The sequence below is a fragment of the Lathyrus oleraceus genome, chromosome 1 (assembly GCF_024323335.1).
Source record: "Lathyrus oleraceus cultivar Zhongwan6 chromosome 1, CAAS_Psat_ZW6_1.0, whole genome shotgun sequence".
Classification (NCBI taxonomy): Eukaryota; Viridiplantae; Streptophyta; class Magnoliopsida; order Fabales; family Fabaceae; genus Lathyrus; species Lathyrus oleraceus.
The window spans coordinates 35,670,987-35,691,687 of record NC_066579.1 but is presented as its reverse complement, the minus strand read 5'-3'; the positions used below and the strand labels follow the sequence as shown (position 1 = coordinate 35,691,687).

At 25.8% G+C, this 20,701-nt stretch overlaps 1 long non-coding RNA gene across 1 annotated transcript; it reads right to left on the bottom strand.

Annotated features, from left to right (window-relative positions):
* Positions 1-4,329: 4,329 nt before the first annotated feature.
* Positions 4,330-17,492, bottom strand: LOC127086299 (uncharacterized). The gene is made up of 3 exons (XR_007789455.1): positions 17,201-17,492; positions 16,818-17,117; positions 4,330-4,614 (listed from the first exon to the last, which is right to left on the bottom strand). It is a non-coding gene; the product is annotated as an uncharacterized LOC127086299 (long non-coding RNA).
* Positions 17,493-20,701: the final 3,209 nt, after the last annotated feature.

Sequence of the window (20,701 nt, the reverse complement as noted above, 5' to 3'; positions counted from 1 at the left end):
GGAAGACTCGAATCCTACATCTTCGCCTGTCAAATCAAATTTGAAGATGGAGAAGCATGGAGAAGAAAATAAAGTGGATGTCACTTTGTTCAAACAAAATGTCAGATCTCTGAGATATGTGCGAAATAGTCGACCTGCTATAAGTTTCTAAGTCAGATTAGTGAGTAGATACATGGATAAACCAAAGGTGTCGCAAATGAATGCTGCAAGAAGAATCTTGAGATACTTAAAGGATCAATAAATTATAGAATTCTATTTCCATGAGATTCTGAAAGCAAAGAAGCTGAGATTACTTGCTATTCAGATGTTGATTGATGTAGAGATAAGGAATATCAAAGAAGCACACTTGGTTATTTCTTTCAAGTATTTGGTGCCCCAATATCATGGTGCTTGAGAAAGAAACTTGTGGTGGTATTATCATTATGTGAGGCTGAGTATATAGCAGGATTCAATATTGTGTGTCCAAAAATTTGGATTGGATCTGTGCTGGAAGAGATGGAGGTCTAAGTGAAGAAACCTCTGGTGCGGAAGATCGACAACAAGTCAACCATTAATCTTGCAAAGAATCTAGTTCTGTATGGAAGGAGTAAGCAGATTTAGGCTAGGTTTCATTTCCTAAGGAATAAGGTAAACCATGGTGAACATGAAGTGAGGCATTGCTCGAGTGAAGCACACATGGCCAAAATTTTCACCAAATGACTGAAGATCGACAGATTCTTAACATTGAGAAAGAAATTAGGAATCACAACTAGAAAATATACCTTCGGTGACACAATATTAAAACAACCACTTTTCCACCATAGTCATATCATATTTTTTACGCGCATGTTTTTTTATTTTATTAAGAAACTTTTCATCACGGTTCCTAAAAAGAATCGTGGTCATAGAATTTTGATGACAAGCTTCGAATCCCAACATCAATATTTTTCCCTTTTTTTGATAAAAATAAGCGCATGTCCCTTCACCTTTATTGTCGTCGTACCCCAAATTTTGACCACCCATTTTCCTCTTTTATCCGACTTAGAACATAGTACATTGACTTAGTAGAATCTCATGTATGTCATCTGGTTAATCCCAATGACCTAAAAAGTCAAAGAGATACTGTTTAGACTTTTTAACCCCCTTAAGGAATTTGATTTTATACTAGGGTTTAATTGTTATTTTAGGACTTTTTAAGGACTTTGTTTTTAATATATAGTTTTTAGTCAATTATTTAATTAGAATAAGAATTAGGCTACTAGGTTATTATTATTAGCTTGCTAGAAACATATTTTAATTGGGAAAATCAATCTCTTAGTTCCTCTTACGAGTTGATTTTAGTTTAGAGGTATTATTTAGACTTTTCAAAATAATATAATTTGTAGAATTATGCTAAAAAAGTGTTTATAACTATTAAAATTATTTTTTAGGAAAAATAAATAGGATTAGTAATTAGAATATTATATCTCATTAGATTATATTATTAAGAAGGTAATTAAATACAAATATTATATTATGTTGTTACTTATTTAATGAAATTATAAATTAATGGTTTAGGAGGACTTTTCTATTATTAAAAATTAGGCAAAAAGTTTAGTTATTATTTCCTAATAATAATTATTTTTTATTTAAGTATTTAGAAGTGTCAATTTAATTTTGAATGAGTACAATAGTCTAATGGTTGGTAGAGTATGGATAAGGAGTTATGAGTATGAGAGGTTATGAGTTTGAATCTCACATTTCTTATTTTTAGTGTTTTTTCTCTTTTATTTGTTTCTAATCTATCTATTTATTTTCAAATGAATATGTAAATTGTGGATGAGAAATAATGTAGAAAACATGTGTTATTTATAGATAAAAGTTAAGTTTAAAAATGAACGTGGTTGAATCGTTTAGGAAATATTTCATTTAACCTGATTTTAGTGCCTTTTCTCTTTTATTTGTTTCTAACCTTTCTATTTATTTTCCAATCCCAAAAATAGTTTTTTCTTATTATTTTATTATTAATTTTCATATTTTTTATTAATGCAATTTTTAAAATATGAGTTTTTTCTCATTTAAATCATGATTTTATGCACAAAATAGTTTTTTATTAATGCATTTTTAAAAATATGATTTTTTTCATTAAAATCATGATTTTAAGCACAAAATAGTCACAAAATCATAAAATAAGATAAAATCAATCAAAATCTTTTTTTCTTATTATTACTATTAGAATATTTTCATTATTTAAAATTCATAAATCCATGAATCCATCTATAGATTCATTGACTTGACCATTAAGAAATAGATAAAATCAGATTAAATGAAATCTTTCCTAAACGATTCAATCACGTTTAATTTTTTAATCTAATTTTTACCTATAAATAGCATATGTTTTCTATATTTTTTCTCATCTATAATTTACATATTCATTGTCCTAAATAATTTTTACGTTATAAATATAATTTTAAAAATAAGAATATTCTTTTATTAATATTCTTTTTTATTTAAAAATAAATAAAAATACTATTTAATATAGAAATACGTGAATAGTATTAGATGTAAGTATTTAATTTATATAGGAAAAGTAAAGACGTGTTCTTGCCAAACTCATGTCTTAAAAAAAGTTTTTCGCCTCATCCTAGCACTATTTCATGCATAATGCATGAAATAGTCTCCAAACATTTGTATTAATTTAATAATATGTAATTCTTTTTCTTTAAAATTTGTTACTCCTTAAAAAATATTCTAAAATAATTATGGTTAAAATTGAGACAAAACTAAATATGATGTAAGTTAGAGAAAAAAAAACTTTTTTTTTATATTATTATATTTTAAATTTGATATTTATCTGTTTAACGTCTTCAAAAACTTTTATTTGTGAAGATGGTTTATAGATATTTTAAATACAAAAAATATCAAAAATTACTTAAAAATAATAGTTTAAATTTTAAGTGTTCGAATTTGATTAATTTATTGTTCTATAGCAATGTTTTAAAAATCGAATTGGAGATTGAACCGAAGAATCTTGCGATTTAAGGTTTAATTGATTCAATCGGCTAATAAAATAAATATTTCAAAAATCTATTATAAAACTAATACAATAATATCGGTAATACAAATAATAACCTAACATAGTTCTACAATCATTTCAACATCACTTAAGAATAATTTGATCAAATTAAAAAACTATAATAAAAATAGTTAAACTAATTCAAATCAAAATTAAAACAATAGCATATAATATGTAAAATAAATATTAAATAATTAAGAATACATAAATTAAATAAGATAGAGTATTAAAAATAAATAATATAATATATTTCATTAGAAAAAAAATGAATTTGAGTTGAAGTACGACAAACAAATCTTAATTGACAATAAATAATATTGATTTGAACGATAATTAATACATCATGATTATGCTTAAAAGAGACGACATGATATTTAAATACTATATTAATTTTATAAATACTTTAATATGTTTTTGGATTACATATCGATATTGTATAAAATAATACATGTGTACGATGGTGGAGTTTATCCACAACAGTGAGAAGCCTTGTACGGTTGTGTTTTAAGGTTCTTTCCGGGGTCATGCTCACGTGAGCTGAAAGACCATGTAGATATATGGACTGCTTAGGTAAAAGCTCCTAAAAGGTGTAATGATCAGTATGGCTTAAGATTCCCATTTTTCCATTATGAGGGAGGTATTTATAGAGGCCTTCGGGCAAAGGGTTTGGGTACCCTTGAGTGGCGGCAATGGCTCCCTCATGATCAAGAGAGGTTGTTGACTACCTATTCTTCAAGAAATAGTGGTGGACTCTGTTTCCTTTGACCAACGGCTTTATACACGTCACCAGTCATAGGCGAGTCCTCTTTTCTAGTAAGGATACCTCCCCAGGAGATACTATTCTTGGGTGAGGGCGTCCTAATATAGCACGCTCATAAATATAACTCTACATAATATCTCATGCATTAGGGGTTTTGCTAAGGACTAAGTGTTTTTAAAACCTCATTTTTGCTCCGGATGCGCCCCTTGTCTTAGTAGTGAGTTTCTGGGTTGATAGTGTCCATAAAAAGGGGAGTCTCTCAACCTGAAGTGAGTTCCTTAGCTGAAGACGACTTTAATCAAAGGGTGAGTCCCTTAGCTTCAGGAGAGTCCCTTAGTTGAAGGCGACTACAATCAACCCAAACTAAAACAACGACTATTAAACAATCAGTTTTCTCCTCCACTCGCACTAAATATCAAGAATAACGGGAACGATAAAGTAAATGGTTCATGATGCATTCATATTTCAACAAAGTGAACACTCTCCTATTGATGAACAACCTACACAGGATTACCAACATTAAACCCCAACAAAATTGCGCAAAGATCTAATGTTATTCCACAACACCTGTCAATAATCATACAAAATTTTGAGACACACCCTTGGATGTGTGAACCACTGCGAAATGTTATTCAACGTGCTGCTTGAAAAGTATTTTCCAAGATAGAAATTTTGCCTCTTTAACCATCTTCACAATAGTTATTTCCTCATTTTAAAAAGTATTTTAGTTTTTGGCGTCCCATATTGTCACCACACACATGAACCATAACATCACATTCTTCGAAGGCGACTAACTACCTCTGCTCAACAGCCATTCAAACTGCAATAAATATTGTCAAACTGCAATAAATATTGTCAACATTCATTATGCATAGCAGTAAACACTCCCAGCCATTAACGGATACAGTTCCACACACCTACAAAATCAGGGCACTAAAAAAGGTGAGAAACTCGCACATGGCACACCTATGATCAATCACTCCCCTTTTAGCAAGGTTATCTTTGGTTGTGATCTTATTTTGAAATATTCTCCACACCATCCCCGACACTTTTGACGTAACCGCCTTATTCTACACTCTAGACCAAAGAATAATAGTCACTACTATAAAATACATTTTTGGTATCACTATCTTGCGACGGTTGTTTAAAAAAGTATAGTGATATCTCATTTTTGCTCGTGTTAAGTTCTTTTATTATTTTATTGAAATATATCTCATTCTTGTTCTTAATAACAACCGTTGTAACAACCGTTGTGATTGATGGTCAGTTGCTTCGATTCTCAACACCAACTTTTTATATTTTTTGTTATTGATATATGTCGTTTATTTTATTTTTTTGAAGTTGTTAGAAGAGTAAATTAAAATCATATAGTGAATTTTAAGAAATGTACATAAAATAAGTAGTCACCTACACATGAGTTTGTATAGGTCACACAATATCGTTATAAAGAGTAAATAAATATAGTATAGTGGTGGTTAAGAAATGTATATAAAAGATATATAAATTATGTATTTTTGACCCATCGAAAATATATATTTTAGTAGAAAAAATAAATTAAATAATTAAGTAGTCATCTACTCGCGTGTTTTCATGGTTCGCTCAATATCGTAATAAATAGTAAATAAATATAGTATGGTGGTGGTTAATATGTACATATAAAATATTTAAATAAATGAAAAAATAGTTTTAAATTTTGAATATAATATGAATATTAATATAATTTAGAAGAGGTTAGCTTATTGTCAGAAATTACAGGTAAATTATGTTAATAGAAATAAGTATCGTCTTAATATATATATATATATATATATATATATATATATATATATATATATATATATATATATATATATATATATATATATATATATATATATATATATATATATAAAGAAGTTATAATCATGTATACAATTGAATAATTTTGGACACAAATATTATTAATTTTACTGTTTTTATACAGTAATACTAAATATGAAATAGATAAATATTGTATTATATATGATTTTATAATTGATATTAAAAAAAATATATCAATACTATTACCTGAAATTTATATTCACTTTATCTATACTATTGAAAATTAAATAGATGTGATACTATAGTTGATAATAAATCAAAATGTATAGGGTACAGGAAAATCAAATAAATATGATTATATTATTGATGTGTAAATATTTGATATGATTTAATAATTGATAATAAATCGATAATATTGAAAATTAAATAGATATGATTTTATAATCATTAATAAATCAAAATGTATAATAAATTATAAAGGTTGATGTAAATCGATACTTCCTCCGTTCCTTTTTAAGTGTCTCTTTTTTAAAAAAAATGTTTCTTTTTAAGTGTCATTTATAAAGTTCAAGGTAATATTGACTGTATTTTGTCAAAATTATTAGAGAGAGAAAAAGTAAAATGAACGTAATAAATAGTTAAGAGTATTTTAGGTAAAAGAAGAATTATTGTTGAAAAAATAACAATAATGATTCAATTCGTATAAAAAAAATGACATTTAAAAAGGAACATATTTTAATTAAATTTTTCCATTGCTTCCATAAAAGTTGTTAAGTAACTGACTAACATAAATTTCAATAAGTTGTTTTTTACTTTCAATAAAATATACTTAATATAGACTCAATTCGTCTCTGTCGAACGCACACTACTTTGACATACAAAATTACATATTTAATCGTATTGAGTATGTATCAGAATTGGTGCAATACATATCAAAATATTGAAACGGATTACCCGACCCTAAATGGGTCGGTCCTGGTGGACCTCAGGCTTTTTAGGACCATGTCAAAAAAAACATATTATAATATAAGCTCAAATATTACTATCCGAGTCTGACCCTATAAAGGCCTCGGAATACCAGACCTTAGACGAGTTTTTTAAAATTATTTTTTATAAAAAAAAAGTAAAATAAAAACTTTATAATATTAACATGTCGATATTTAATTACTATATTAATTTTATAAATACTTTAATATGTTTTTGGATTACATATCGATATTGTATAAAATAATATTCAAATATTTAACATATAATAAACTAATATAATACGAAGAAACTGTGAATTAAAACAAAAAATAGTTACCTATTAATTTGATTATATCAATGTATAATATTTAAAAAAGATAAAATTTATTGAGATGAGACAATGTAATGTGTTATTTTAGAGTGAGATAACATAAATATTAATACTATTTGTTTAAATTTATAGGTATGCAGACATAAGGGCTACTCGCGGTCCATACTTATCAGCTTTAATAGTTAGAGAATTGTTTATAACCAAGTTAAAAAATCCTAAAAAATATGAATTTTAATTTTAAGATTCAAACTCTGTGATTTTATGGACTTGACAGACCGACCCTTATAACTATTCCATTTTGACTGTTATATATTCAGACAAGTATTTCAAAATCATTGTCATTGTTAATGAATCTTTAGAAAAGTCAAAAGTATAATGAAATTAAAATGAAAATATCTAAAACAATCATTTCTTTTATTTAATAACAATTGTAATATTTTTAAATAAGTCTTACTAATAAAACAATCTTCAATTTGCAATCCATATTTTCCTAAAGCATCAATCATAGAACAATCTAGGGGTCACAAATTTATCTATTCATTTATTATCATTCCAATTTCAATATTAATTGATGGCTGAGTATGAGTTGTGACAAATTTATTTGTACCTTAAATCTTAAATTGTGGAGTAGGCACAAACACAATTACTGTTTATATTTAATCACATGCATGCATACTGCTTTTATCTTGTTTAAAAAAGGAAAGATGTGTTCTTTCCCCTCATCCCAACACTATGCACATAATCATTATATCATGAAACTTCTTTTCATAATAAAGCCTCTTTCTTTATCAAATTACTAATATAGTACCAACAACATCTTATTTATTGAAAGCTTCTTTAATAATCAAAATTAAAGCTACTCGTACATGAAGAAATCATTGGTTTATATGTCATGGGCATGATACAAGATCTGAGAGAATTAGTACGATAAATAGGATAAAAAGTGTGACTTTTGATTTGGTATATGTGAAGAGAAAATTTTAATGTTTTAATTGATTATATCACACTTGAGAGACATAATAGTTAAACACTTCAATATGAATAATTAATAATTATTATTAATTTCTAAACAGTTTAATAATTTATTTTCTATTACTATATATTTTAATATTTTATATAGAAAAACTTAGAGAAAATTATTAATAATTAAAATAAGAGGAGGATAAAAACATGTTAAAAATAATATGTCTACATCAAAAATGAAAAGGAAGAATAAGAGTTATATTTAAAAAAATAAAAGTTGATAAATTAGGAAAAACATAAATGTATGAATTTTAATCACATCTTCATTTATCTCTTCATATAATATTGTGAACAGTTGAATTTTTCCCAATACAAACTTTTTATAAATATAAAATTAATTTTTTAATTATTTTTCCCAATAGAAACTTTTTATAAATAGGTTTGTTAGCAATATAATTATTTTTATTCCTACTTTAACAAAATTTATTATTAATAACAATATTATTATAAAAAAAAATTATTATACATCTTTTAGAAGTATAAATTTAGACTTTTTCCACTAAAAATCGATACATGCGTATGCGTTTTATCAGTATTTAGAAGAATATATGTTAAAATTTTCTTTTCAGTTAGTTATGAAATAAGAACTTATCAGTATTTAGAAGAATATATGTTAAAATTTTCTTTTCAGTTAGTTATGAAATAAGAACTTATCGGTCTATTACAAAATTAATAGTAAGCAAGTTAAAAAAACATTAAAATAAAACAATACCTGCAAATTCATCATTTAGAAATATATAATCATACGTGTTGGCCGAATAAGAGAAACCAACACCAGCTGGAGAATCCAAGTATATCATGCTTGCTTCTGTAATAGAGAATGCAAAATCAGTAAAAAAAAACAAATTTTATAATGGAGAACTCATAAATAATTTTTGTGGTAATTACTTGAAAAAATGTATAAAAATACCTCTATTCCAGTTGAAGGGATTTTTGACCAAACCCTTGGGACTGACCAGGAAAGGTTCGTGCTGGGTGAAAGCAGCTTCTCCTACGGCAGAACACCTAGGCCCTTCAAAATATATAAGACTAATGAGTAAAAATCACATAAATTAATTTTACAATATATATAAAAATGTTAAAAAAATTACGAACCTCCATGTAACCAGAGTATAACTGGTTTTGATGATCGGTCAACTTCTACTTCTACGAAATAGTAGAATAGGTTCCTCTGGTGATTAACATCGACAGTGATGTAACCGGAGTATTGGCTGAAGTTTACCGGTGGCTAATCCGGTAAACTGATAATCTTATGTGTTGCTGCTCCATATGAAAATAGAAAGCAAAACAATATCAAGAAGAAAATAGATAATGCAGACATTTTGACACTTAGGGTCTGATTGGTAATAAGAGAGATTAAGCAGAGAGAAGTTGAAGAGATATATATGATCTTAGATAGCTCTCTTTTCCTTGGAGTATGGTATAAATAGAGGAGAATGAATGATGTGGGCTCCACTTTTGTTTTCTCCATTGAACAGAAATCAAGAAAATATATGTTAGCTACATGTATGATTTCATTGCAGCTCACGTAAAATTAAAGAAAGAGCAAAAGTAAACATGAGTTGATATTTTTAATTTTAAAAATACATTTGTAAAATAAATTTTGGTTAAATAATTTAATGAATTAGGTTGATAAGTTTTTTTACAAATATAACTAATGAAAAATAAATTATAATAATAAGTCAATGAAATAACATTCCTAATTATATTATATAAAACGAATAAATATAATTTAGCTATGTCCATGATAAAATGAAATGAACTTAATTTAATCTAATTATTATTATTCTTGAATTAGATTAATAATTAATTAAAAAATTATTATTATTTAAAGAAAATTAATAAATGAGATTGAATAAATTATTTGAATTTTTATATTAGTTTAACTAATTAACTTTAATTTTTTGCATATCTTTTTAAGTTAGAGATATTTTTTACTTTTAAAAAATTAACTATATTTCTGTCTCCACGTGCTTCTGCATCTCAGCTTTTATTTCTATCTAATTTGTTTATGATTCCTTTTCTAATTACATGAGAAATGAAAAAGAAAAACAAGTTTATCTTAGTGTAAAATGTGAAAGAAAAGATAGTGAAAATAGTGGTCACTTATAGAGTGAGAAAAAAGTTTCAAATTAACAAAAAAGAGAAGGTGAGTAAACTTCTTTATGCTTTCACTTTGAGTGACGTAGTTTTTCATGGGTTCCACTCAAGGGTTAGCTGCCTTTTCCCAAACAAGAAAAAAAGATAGTATACATTCTAAAAAATATTAAATTCATTGTCCAACCTTATTAGTCAAAATGGTCTCACCCCCAACATTTTCGTGTCTTCTTCTTTTGATAAAACGAAAGTGGATTGATAATGGAATTGAGAAGACTTTTAATAAACTTTAAACATGTCTTAAGTTGTAAAGCAAGTAGTACTAGTACTAGATTAGACTACAACTTTCAATTTCATTCATTATTTATTATTATGCGAAAGCTTCATAAACCATGATGTTTTGTTTGATTTTTGTCTTAATAATTTAAATTTTGAATTTGTATTTTATGCATATTTAATTTAAATTAATATTTCAAATAAATTAAAAGTATTTCTCTAATTTATTGTTATATATGGCTTTAAAACAATTTGGTTTGGATTTGTATGTTATGTATATTTATTTTAAATTAATATTTAAAATAAATTGGAAATATTTCTCTAATTTGGTATTCTATATGGCTAAAAAACAATTTGGTTTGGATTTGTATATTAGACATATTTAATTTGAATTAGTAATTAAAATAAATTGGAAATATTTATCTAAGTTGGTATTATATATGGCTTAAAAACAATTTGGTTTGTAATTGTATTTTAGACATATTAATTTAAATTAATATTTAAAATAAATTCGAAATATTTCTCTAACTTGGAGTTATATATGGCTTAAAAACAAGTTGGTTTGAATTTGTACTTTAGACATATTTTATTTAAACTAATATTAAATATAAAAAATTCACTATCTTTTATCTAAATTAGTATTTATTTATAATTAATTGATCATATCACTTATCTTATTTTAATATAATAAATTAGTTATTTATTTATTTAATAAATTTGTCCTTTAAAACCTGTACATTGTAATTATGATAAGAAGAGTTAAAAAGAATTAATGAAGAATTTTTAACTACCAAATGATTTTTATTTCAATTAAGCATGAATGGATGAATGGTATGATGAAGAAAATTGTAATCACTTGTTAAATTTTACACACTCTCTCTTGTTAGATATATCGGTAAAGTTGAATGAATTCACTCTCTTTATTACTAGCATCCACTCCAATGTCCGCCACATATAAGTTACTCAAGGATTCAGGCAATCTCATACCCTCCCCAACCGAGTATCGAGCTCTCGTTGGAAGCCTCCAATACTTGAGCCTTACTCGCCCAGACATTGCCTTCAACACCAACAAACTAGTCCAATTCATGCAGAATCCCAGAATGACGCATTGGACTGCACTCAAAAGAGTGCTCGGATACTTGGCGGGTTCATGTGACAAAGGTGTCTTCATTTCCGTGACCACCCCACTAAATTTTCACGCGTAATCGGATGTGGACTGGGCAGGCGACAAGGATGATTATATTTCTACCACTGGCTACCTATTATATCTTGGCAGCACGCCTACTCTTGGAGTTCTCGAAAATAATGTTTTGTTGCTCGATCGTCCATAGAAGCAGAATATAAAGCCTTGACTGACATGGCGAGTGAGCTACTATGGATCCTTTCCCTACTCATCAAATTTGACCACACTCCAACAGCCAATCCAATAATCTATTGTGACAATCTTGGTGTTATCTTAGTGATAATCCTGTATTTCACTCTCGGATGAAACATATTGTCTTAGCATACCACTTTGTCCGAGAAAATGTTCAAGATGCTGATATTCTAACCAAACCCCTACTTCGTCCTCAGTTCGATTATTTACTGTCCAAGTTGCATCTCTCATTCAGACCATACAACTTGCGGGAGGATATAAATAATAATAATAATAATTAGAATTTAATTTTCTTTAATTATTATGATTTGTAAATCTGATATTGACCCATTATTCACTCACCTAATTAATGAAGAGTTTATAGAAAAGTTATTAGCCTGACTCACTCCATTTAGATTTATTTATGTTTACTTGGGTTGTATATATACATGATAGTAGCTAATGAGTAAAGGATGAATTATTTACACAATTCTTTTCTTTCAATTTCTAATATATATACATGAGAGTACCTAATGAGTAAAGGATGAATTATTTACACAATTCTTTTCTTTCAATTTCTTATGTAATATGATGCAAAAGGTATGTTTTGCTAGTTATATTTGAGATTCAAATAATATTATGATTAAGAATGAAAAGAATTAAATATCTTATAAAATTAATAATAAGTTAAGTATAATGCAAAAGGCATGTTTTCTTGGTTATTTTTGAGATTCCAATAATATTATGATTAAGAATGAAAAAAATTCTTATAAAAAAATCTAAATACATCGTGGTGTAGGGTCAAAATATGAAGTCTCCAACATCACTTTTTTAATGAAGAGGTGATGATATAGAATTATAAAGGTAATCTTTTTGTGGTGTTGGTGTCCTTTCCATTATCGAGTTTTCTTTATTCTTTGTGTCCTTACACTCATTAACATGCATTAAAAGACTACTTTTCTTTATTATTTATTTTTATTTTTATCATGCATATTTCTAATGGATTTTTGCAAACCAATTAGAAAGTAAACTATGCTACAAACTAGTAACAATCAATCTATTCATTTTTTGACCTTATTTTTATGTGTCCAATCATAACTTAATATCAAGTTATAATTTTTTTTGCACCGATTTATTTTATAGGGTAATACTAATTTGTGGCCTAAAGACACAAGTTAAAAACTAATTAATAATGTTATATTGAAAATTATGGATTGATTTTAATAAAAATATAAAATGAATTTTCTAATTATTTTTCCCAATACAAACTTGTTATAAATAGTTTTCTAAGCAATATAATTATTTTTATCCTTACTTTAACAAAATTTATTATTAATAAAAATATTATCAAAAAAAACTTATTATACATCCCTTAAAAGTATAAATTTAGACTTTTTCCACTAAAAATTGACACATGCGCGTGCGTTTTTCAACTTGAGCCCCATGCAACATTTTGTAATTATAAAAACCAAAAAAGGAACTAAACAATCTACTGAATCACATATGTTTTTGAAAAAAATTAATTTTTTGTATTATAATGAAAAAAATTAATTTTTTTTGGAATTATTTTTCGGGAAAAAAACATATTTTTGTATTTTAAGAAAAATAAATTTAAAAATTGTTTTTTTTTCGAAAAAAAATGTTTTTTTTTATATTCATAAAAACATAACTTTTTTGAAAATAAAATCCAATATTGGTAATTTTCAAAAAAAATGATTTTTTAATTTTTGGGAAAAAACAATTTTTTGTATTTATCAAAACAAATCATTTTTTCGAAAAAAAAAATAATTTTGTATTTTTCAAAAAATTAATTTTTTAATATTTAAAAAAATTCATTTTTATAAAACTAGATATAAAAAATCCACTGATTCATTAAAATATGTTGGATGGATTGGATCAATCCATACTTATAAATGGATGGATTTAATTCAATCCATTAACTTAGTTTTCATGGTTCGCTCAATATCGTAATAAATAGTAAATAAATATAGTATGGTGGTGGTTAATATGTACATATAAAATATTTAAATAAATGAAAAAATAGTTTTAAATTTTGAATATAATATGAATATTAATATAATTTAGAAGAGGTTAGCTTATTGTCAGAAATTACAGGTAAATTATGTTAATAGAAATAAGTATCATCTAATATATATATATATATATATATATATATATATATATATATATATATAATATATATATATATATATATATATATATATATATATAAAGAAGTTATAATCATGTATACAATTGAATAATTGTGGACACAAATATTATTAATTTTACTGTTTTTAGACAGTAATACTAAATATGAAATAGATAAATATTGTATTATATATGATTTTATAATTGATATTAAAAAAAATATATCAATACTATTACCTGAAATTTATATTCACTTTATCTATACTATTGAAAATTAAATAGATGTGATACTATAGTTGATAATAAATCAAAATGTATAGGGTACAGGAAAATCAAATAAATATGATTATATTATTGATGTGTAAATATTTGATATGATTTAATAATTGATAATAAATCGATAATATTGAAAATTAAATAGATATGATTTTATAATCATTAATAAATCAAAATGTATAATAAATTATAAAGGTTGATGTAAATCGATACTTCCTCCATTCCTTTTTAAGTGTCTCTTTTTTAAAAAAAATGTTTCTTTTTAAGTGTCATTTATAAAGTTCAAGGTAATATTGATTGTATTTTGTCAAAATTATTAGAGAGAGAAAAAGTAAAATGAATGTAATAAATAGTTAAGAGTATTTTAGGTAAAAGAAGAATTATTGTTGAAAAAATAACAATAATGATTCAATTCGTATAAAAAAAAATGACATTTAAAAAGGAACATATTTTAATTAAATTTTTCCATTGCCTCCATAAAAGTTGTTAAGTAACTGACTAACATAAATTTCAATAAGTTGTTTTTTACTTTCGATAAAATATACTTAATATAGACTCAATTCGTCTCTGTCGAACGCACACTACTTTGACATACAAAATTACATATTTAATCGTATTGAGTATGTATCAGAATTGGTGCAATACATATCAAAATATTGAAACGGATTACCCGACCCTAAATGGGTCGGTCCTGGTGGACCTCAGGCTTTTTAGGACCATGTCAAAAAAAACATATTATAATATAAGCTCAAATATTACTATCCGAGTCTGACCCTATAAAGGCCTCGGAATACCAGACCTTAGACGAGTTTTTTAAAATTATTTTTTATAAAAAAAAAGTAAAATAAAAACCTTATAATATTAACATGTCGATATTTAATTACTATATTAATTTTATAAATACTTTAATATGTTTTTGGATTACATATCGATATTGTATAAAATAATATTCAAATATTTAACATATAATAAACTAATATAATACGAAGAAATTGTGAATTAAAACAAAAAATAGTTACCTATTAATTTGATTATATCAATGTATAATATTTAAAAAAGATAAAATTTATTGAGATGAGACAATGTAATGTGTTATTTTAGAGTGAGATAACATAAATATTAATACTATTTGTTTAAATTTATAGGTATGCAGACATAAGGGCTACTCGCGGTCCATACTTATCAGCTTTAATAGTTAGAGAATTTTTTATAACCAAGTTAAAAAATCCTAAAAAATATGAATTTTAATTTTAAGATTCAAACTCTGTGATTTTATGGACTTGACAGACCGACCCTTATAACTATTCCATTTTGACTGTTATATATTCAGACAAGTATTTCAAAATCATTGTCATTGTTAATGAATCTTTAGAAAAGTCAAAAGTATAATGAAATTAAAATGAAAATATCTAAAACAATCATTTCTTTTATTTAATAATAATTCTAATATTTTTAAATAAGTCTTACTAATAAAACAATCTTCAATTTGCAATCCATATTTTCCTAAAGCATCAATCATAGAACAATCTAGGGGTCACAAATTTATCTATTCATTTATTATCATTCCAATTTCAATATTAATTGATGGCTGAGTATGAGTTGTGACAAATTTATTTGTACCTTAAATCTTAAATTGTGGAGTAGGCACAAACACAATTACTGTTTATATTTAATCACATGCATGCATACTGCTTTTATCTTGTTTAAAAAAGGAAAGATGTGTTCTTTCCCCTCATCCCAACACTATGCACATAATCATTATATCATGAAACTTCTTTTCATAATAAAGCCTCTTTCTTTATCAAATTACTAATATAGTACCAACAACATCTTATTTACTGAAAGCTTCTTTAATAATCAAAATTAAAGCTACTCGTACATGAAGAAATCATTGGTTTATATGTCATGGGCATGATACAAGATCTGAGAGAATTAGTACGATAAATAGGATAAAAAGTGTGACTTTTGATTTGGTATATGTGAAGAGAAAATTTTAATGTTTTAATTGATTATATCACACTTGAGAGACATAATAGTTAAACACTTCAATATGAATAATTAATAATTATTATTAATTTCTAAACAGTTTAATAATTTATTTTCTATTACTATATATTTTAATATTTTATATAGAAAAACTTAGAGAAAATTATTAATAATTAAAATAAGAGGAGGATAAAAACATGTTAAAAATAATATGTCTACATCAAAAATGAAAAGGAAGAATAAGAGTTATATTTAAAAAAATAAAAGTTGATAAATTAGGAAACACATAAATGTATGAATTTTAATCACATCTTCATTTATCTCTTCATATAATATTGTGAACAGTTGAATTTTTCCCAATACAAACTTTTTATAAATATAAAATTAATTTTTTAATTATTTTTCCCAATAGAAACTTTTTATAAATAGGTTTCTTAGCAATATAATTATTTTTATTCCTACTTTAACAAAATTTATTATTAATAACAATATTATTATAAAAAAAAATTATTATACATCTTTTAGAAGTATAAATTTAGACTTTTTCCACTAAAAATCGATACATGCGTATGCGTTTTATCAGTATTTAGAAGAATATATGTTAAAATTTTCTTTTCAGTTAGTTATGAAATAAGAACTTATCAGTATTTAGAAGAATATATGTTAAAATTTTCTTTTCAGTTAGTTATGATATAAGAACTTATCGGTCTATTACAAAATTAATAGTAAGCAAGTTAAAAAAACATTAAAAATAAAACAATACCTGCAAATTCATCATTTAGAAATATATAATCATACGTGTTGGCCGAATAAGAGAAACCAACACCAGCTGGAGAATCCAAGTATATCATGCTTGCTTCTGTAATAGAGAATGCAAAATCAGTAAAAAAAAACAAATTTTATAATGGAGAACTCATAAATAATTTTTGTGGTAATTACTTGAAAAAATGTATAAAAATACCTCTATTCCAGTTGAAGGGATTTTTGACCAAACCCTTGGGACTGACCAGGAAAGGTTCGTGCTGGGTGAAAGCAGCTTCTCCTACGGCAGAACACCTAGGCCCTTCAAAATATATAAGACTAATGAGTAAAAATCACATAAATTAATTTTACAATATATATAAAAACGTTAAAAAAATTACGAACCTCCATGTAACCAGAGTATAACTGGTTTTGATGATCGGTCAACTTCTACTTCTACGAAATAGTAGAATAGGTTCCTCTGGTGATTAACATCGACAGTGATGTAACCGGAGTATTGGCTGAAGTTTACCGGTGGCTAATCCGGTAAACTGATAATCTTATGTGTTGCTGCTCCATATGAAAATAGAAAGCAAAACAATATCAAGAAGAAAATAGATAATGCAGACATTTTGACACTTAGGGTCTGATTGGTAATAAGAGAGATTAAGCAGAGAGAAGTTGAAGAGATATATATGATCTTAGATAGCTCTCTTTTCCTTGGAGTATGGTATAAATAGAGGAGAATGAATGATGTGGGCTCCACTTTTGTTTTCTCCATTGAACAGAAATCAAGAAAATATATGTTAGCTACATGTATGATTTCATTGCAGCTCACGTAAAATTAAAGAAAGAGCAAAAGTAAACATGAGTTGATATTTTTAATTTTAAAAATACATTTGTAAAATAAATTTTGGTTAAATAATTTAATGAATTAGGTTGATAAGTTTTTTTGCAAATATAACTAATGAAAAATAAATTATAATAATAAGTCAATGAAATAACATTCCTAATTATATTATATAAAACGAATAAATATAATTTAGCTATGTCCATGATAAAATGAAATGAACTTAATTTAATCTAATTATTATTATTCTTGAATTAGATTAATAATTAATTAAAAAATTATTATTATTTAAAGAAAATTAATAAATGAGATTGAATAAATTATTTGAATTTTTATATTAGTTTAACTAATTAACTTTAATTTTTTGCATATCTTTTTAAGTTAGAGATATTTTTTACTTTTAAAAAATTAACTATATTTCTGTCTCCACGTGCTTCTGCATCTCAGCTTTTATTTCTATCTAATTTGTTTATGATTCCTTTTCTAATTACATGAGAAATGAAAAAGAAAAACAAGTTTATCTTAGTGTAAAATGTGAAAGAAAAGATAGTGAAAATAGTGGTCACTTATAGAGTGAGAAAAAAGTTTCAAATTAACAAAAAAGAGAAGGTGAGTAAACTTCTTTATGCTTTCACTTTGAGTGACGTAGTTTTTCATGGGTTCCACTCAAGGGTTAGCTGCCTTTTCCCAAACAAGAAAAAAAGATAGTATACATTCTAAAAAATATTAAATTCATTGTCCAACCTTATTAGTCAAAATGGTCTCACCCCCAACATTTTCGTGTCTTCTTCTTTTGATAAAACGAAAGTGGATTGATAATGGAATTGAGAAGACTTTTAATAAACTTTAAACATGTCTTAAGTTGTAAAGCAAGTAGTACTAGTACTAGATTAGACTACAACTTTCAATTTCATTCATTATTTATTATTATGCGAAAGCTTCATAAACCATGATGTTTTGTTTGATTTTTGTCTTAATAATTTAAATTTTGAATTTGTATTTTATGCATATTTAATTTAAATTAATATTTCAAATAAATTAAAAGTATTTCTCTAATTTATTGTTATATATGGCTTTAAAACAATTTGGTTTGGATTTGTATGTTATGTATATTTATTTTAAATTAATATTTAAAATAAATTGGAAATATTTCTCTAATTTGGTATTCTATATGGCTAAAAAACAATTTGGTTTGGATTTGTATATTAGACATATTTAATTTGAATTAGTAATTAAAATAAATTGGAAATATTTATCTAAGTTGGTATTATATATGGCTTAAAAACAATTTGGTTTGTAATTGTATTTTAGACATATTAATTTAAATTAATATTTAAAATAAATTCGAAATATTTCTCTAACTTGGAGTTATATATGGCTTAAAAACAAGTTGGTTTGAATTTGTACTTTAGACATATTTTATTTAAACTAATATTAAATATAAAAAATTCACTATCTTTTATCTAAATTAGTATTTATTTATAATTAATTGATCATATCACTTATCTTATTTTAATATAATAAATTAGTTATTTATTTATTTAATAAATTTGTCCTTTATAACCTGTACATTGTAATTATGATAAGAAGAGTTAAAAAGAATTAATGAAGAATTTTTAACTACCAAATGATTTTTATTTCAATTAAGCATGAATGGATGAATGGTATGATGAAGAAAATTGTAATCACTTGTTAAATTTTACACACTCTCTCTTGTTAGATATATCGGTAAAGTTGAATGAATTCACTCTCTTTATTACTAGCATCCACTCCAATGTCCGCCACATATAAGTTACTCAAGGATTCAGGCAATCTCATACCCTCCCCAAGCGAGTATCGAGCTCTCGTTGGAAGCCTCCAATACTTGAGCCTTACTCGCCCAGACATTGCCTTCAACACCAACAAACTAGTCCAATTCATGCAGAATCCCAGAATGACGCATTGGACTGCACTCAAAAGAGTGCTCGGATACTTGGCGGGTTCATGTGACAAAGGTGTCTTCATTTCCGTGACCACCCCACTAAATTTTCACGCGTAATCGGATGTGGACTGGGCAGGCGACAAGGATGATTATATTTCTACCACTGGCTACCTATTATATCTTGGCAGCACGCCTACTCTTGGAGTTCTCGAAAACAATGTTTTGTTGCTCGATCGTCCATAGAAGCAGAATATAAAGCCTTGACTGACATGGGGAGTGAGCTACTATGGATCCTTTCCCTTCTCATCAAATTTGACCACACTCCAACAGCCAATCCAATAATCTATTGTGACAATCTTGGTGTTATCTTAGTGATAATCCTGTATTTCACTCTCGGATGAAACATATTGTCTTAGCATACCACTTTGTCCGAGAAAATGTTCAAGATGCTGATATTCTAACCAAACCCCTACTTCGTCCTCAGTTCGATTATTTACTGTCCAAGTTGCATCTCTCATTCAGACCATACAACTTGCGGGAGGATATAAATAATAATAATAATAATTAGAATTTAATTTTCTTTAATTATTATGATTTGTAAATCTGATATTGACCCATTATTCACTCACCTAATTAATGAAGAGTTTATAGAAAAGTTATTAGCCTGACTCACTCCATTTAGATTTATTTATGTTTACTTGGGTTGTATATATACATGATAGTAGCTAATGAGTAAAGGATGAATTATTTACACAATTCTTTTCTTTCAATTTCTAATATATATATACATGAGAGTACCTAATGAGTAAAGGATGAATTATTTACACAATTCTTTTCTTTCAATTTCTTATGTAATATGATGCAAAAGGTATGTTTTGCTAGTTATATTTGAGATTCAAATAATATTATGATTAAGAATGAAAAGAATTGAATATCTTATAAAATTAATAATAAGTTAAGTATAATGCAAAAGGCATGTTTTCTTGGTTATTTTTGAGATTCCAATAATATTATGATTAAGAATGAAAAAAATTCTTATAAAAAAATCTAAATACATCGTGGTGTAGGGTCAAAATATGAAGTCTCCAACATCACTTTTTTAATGAAGAGGTGATGATATAGAATTATAAAGGTA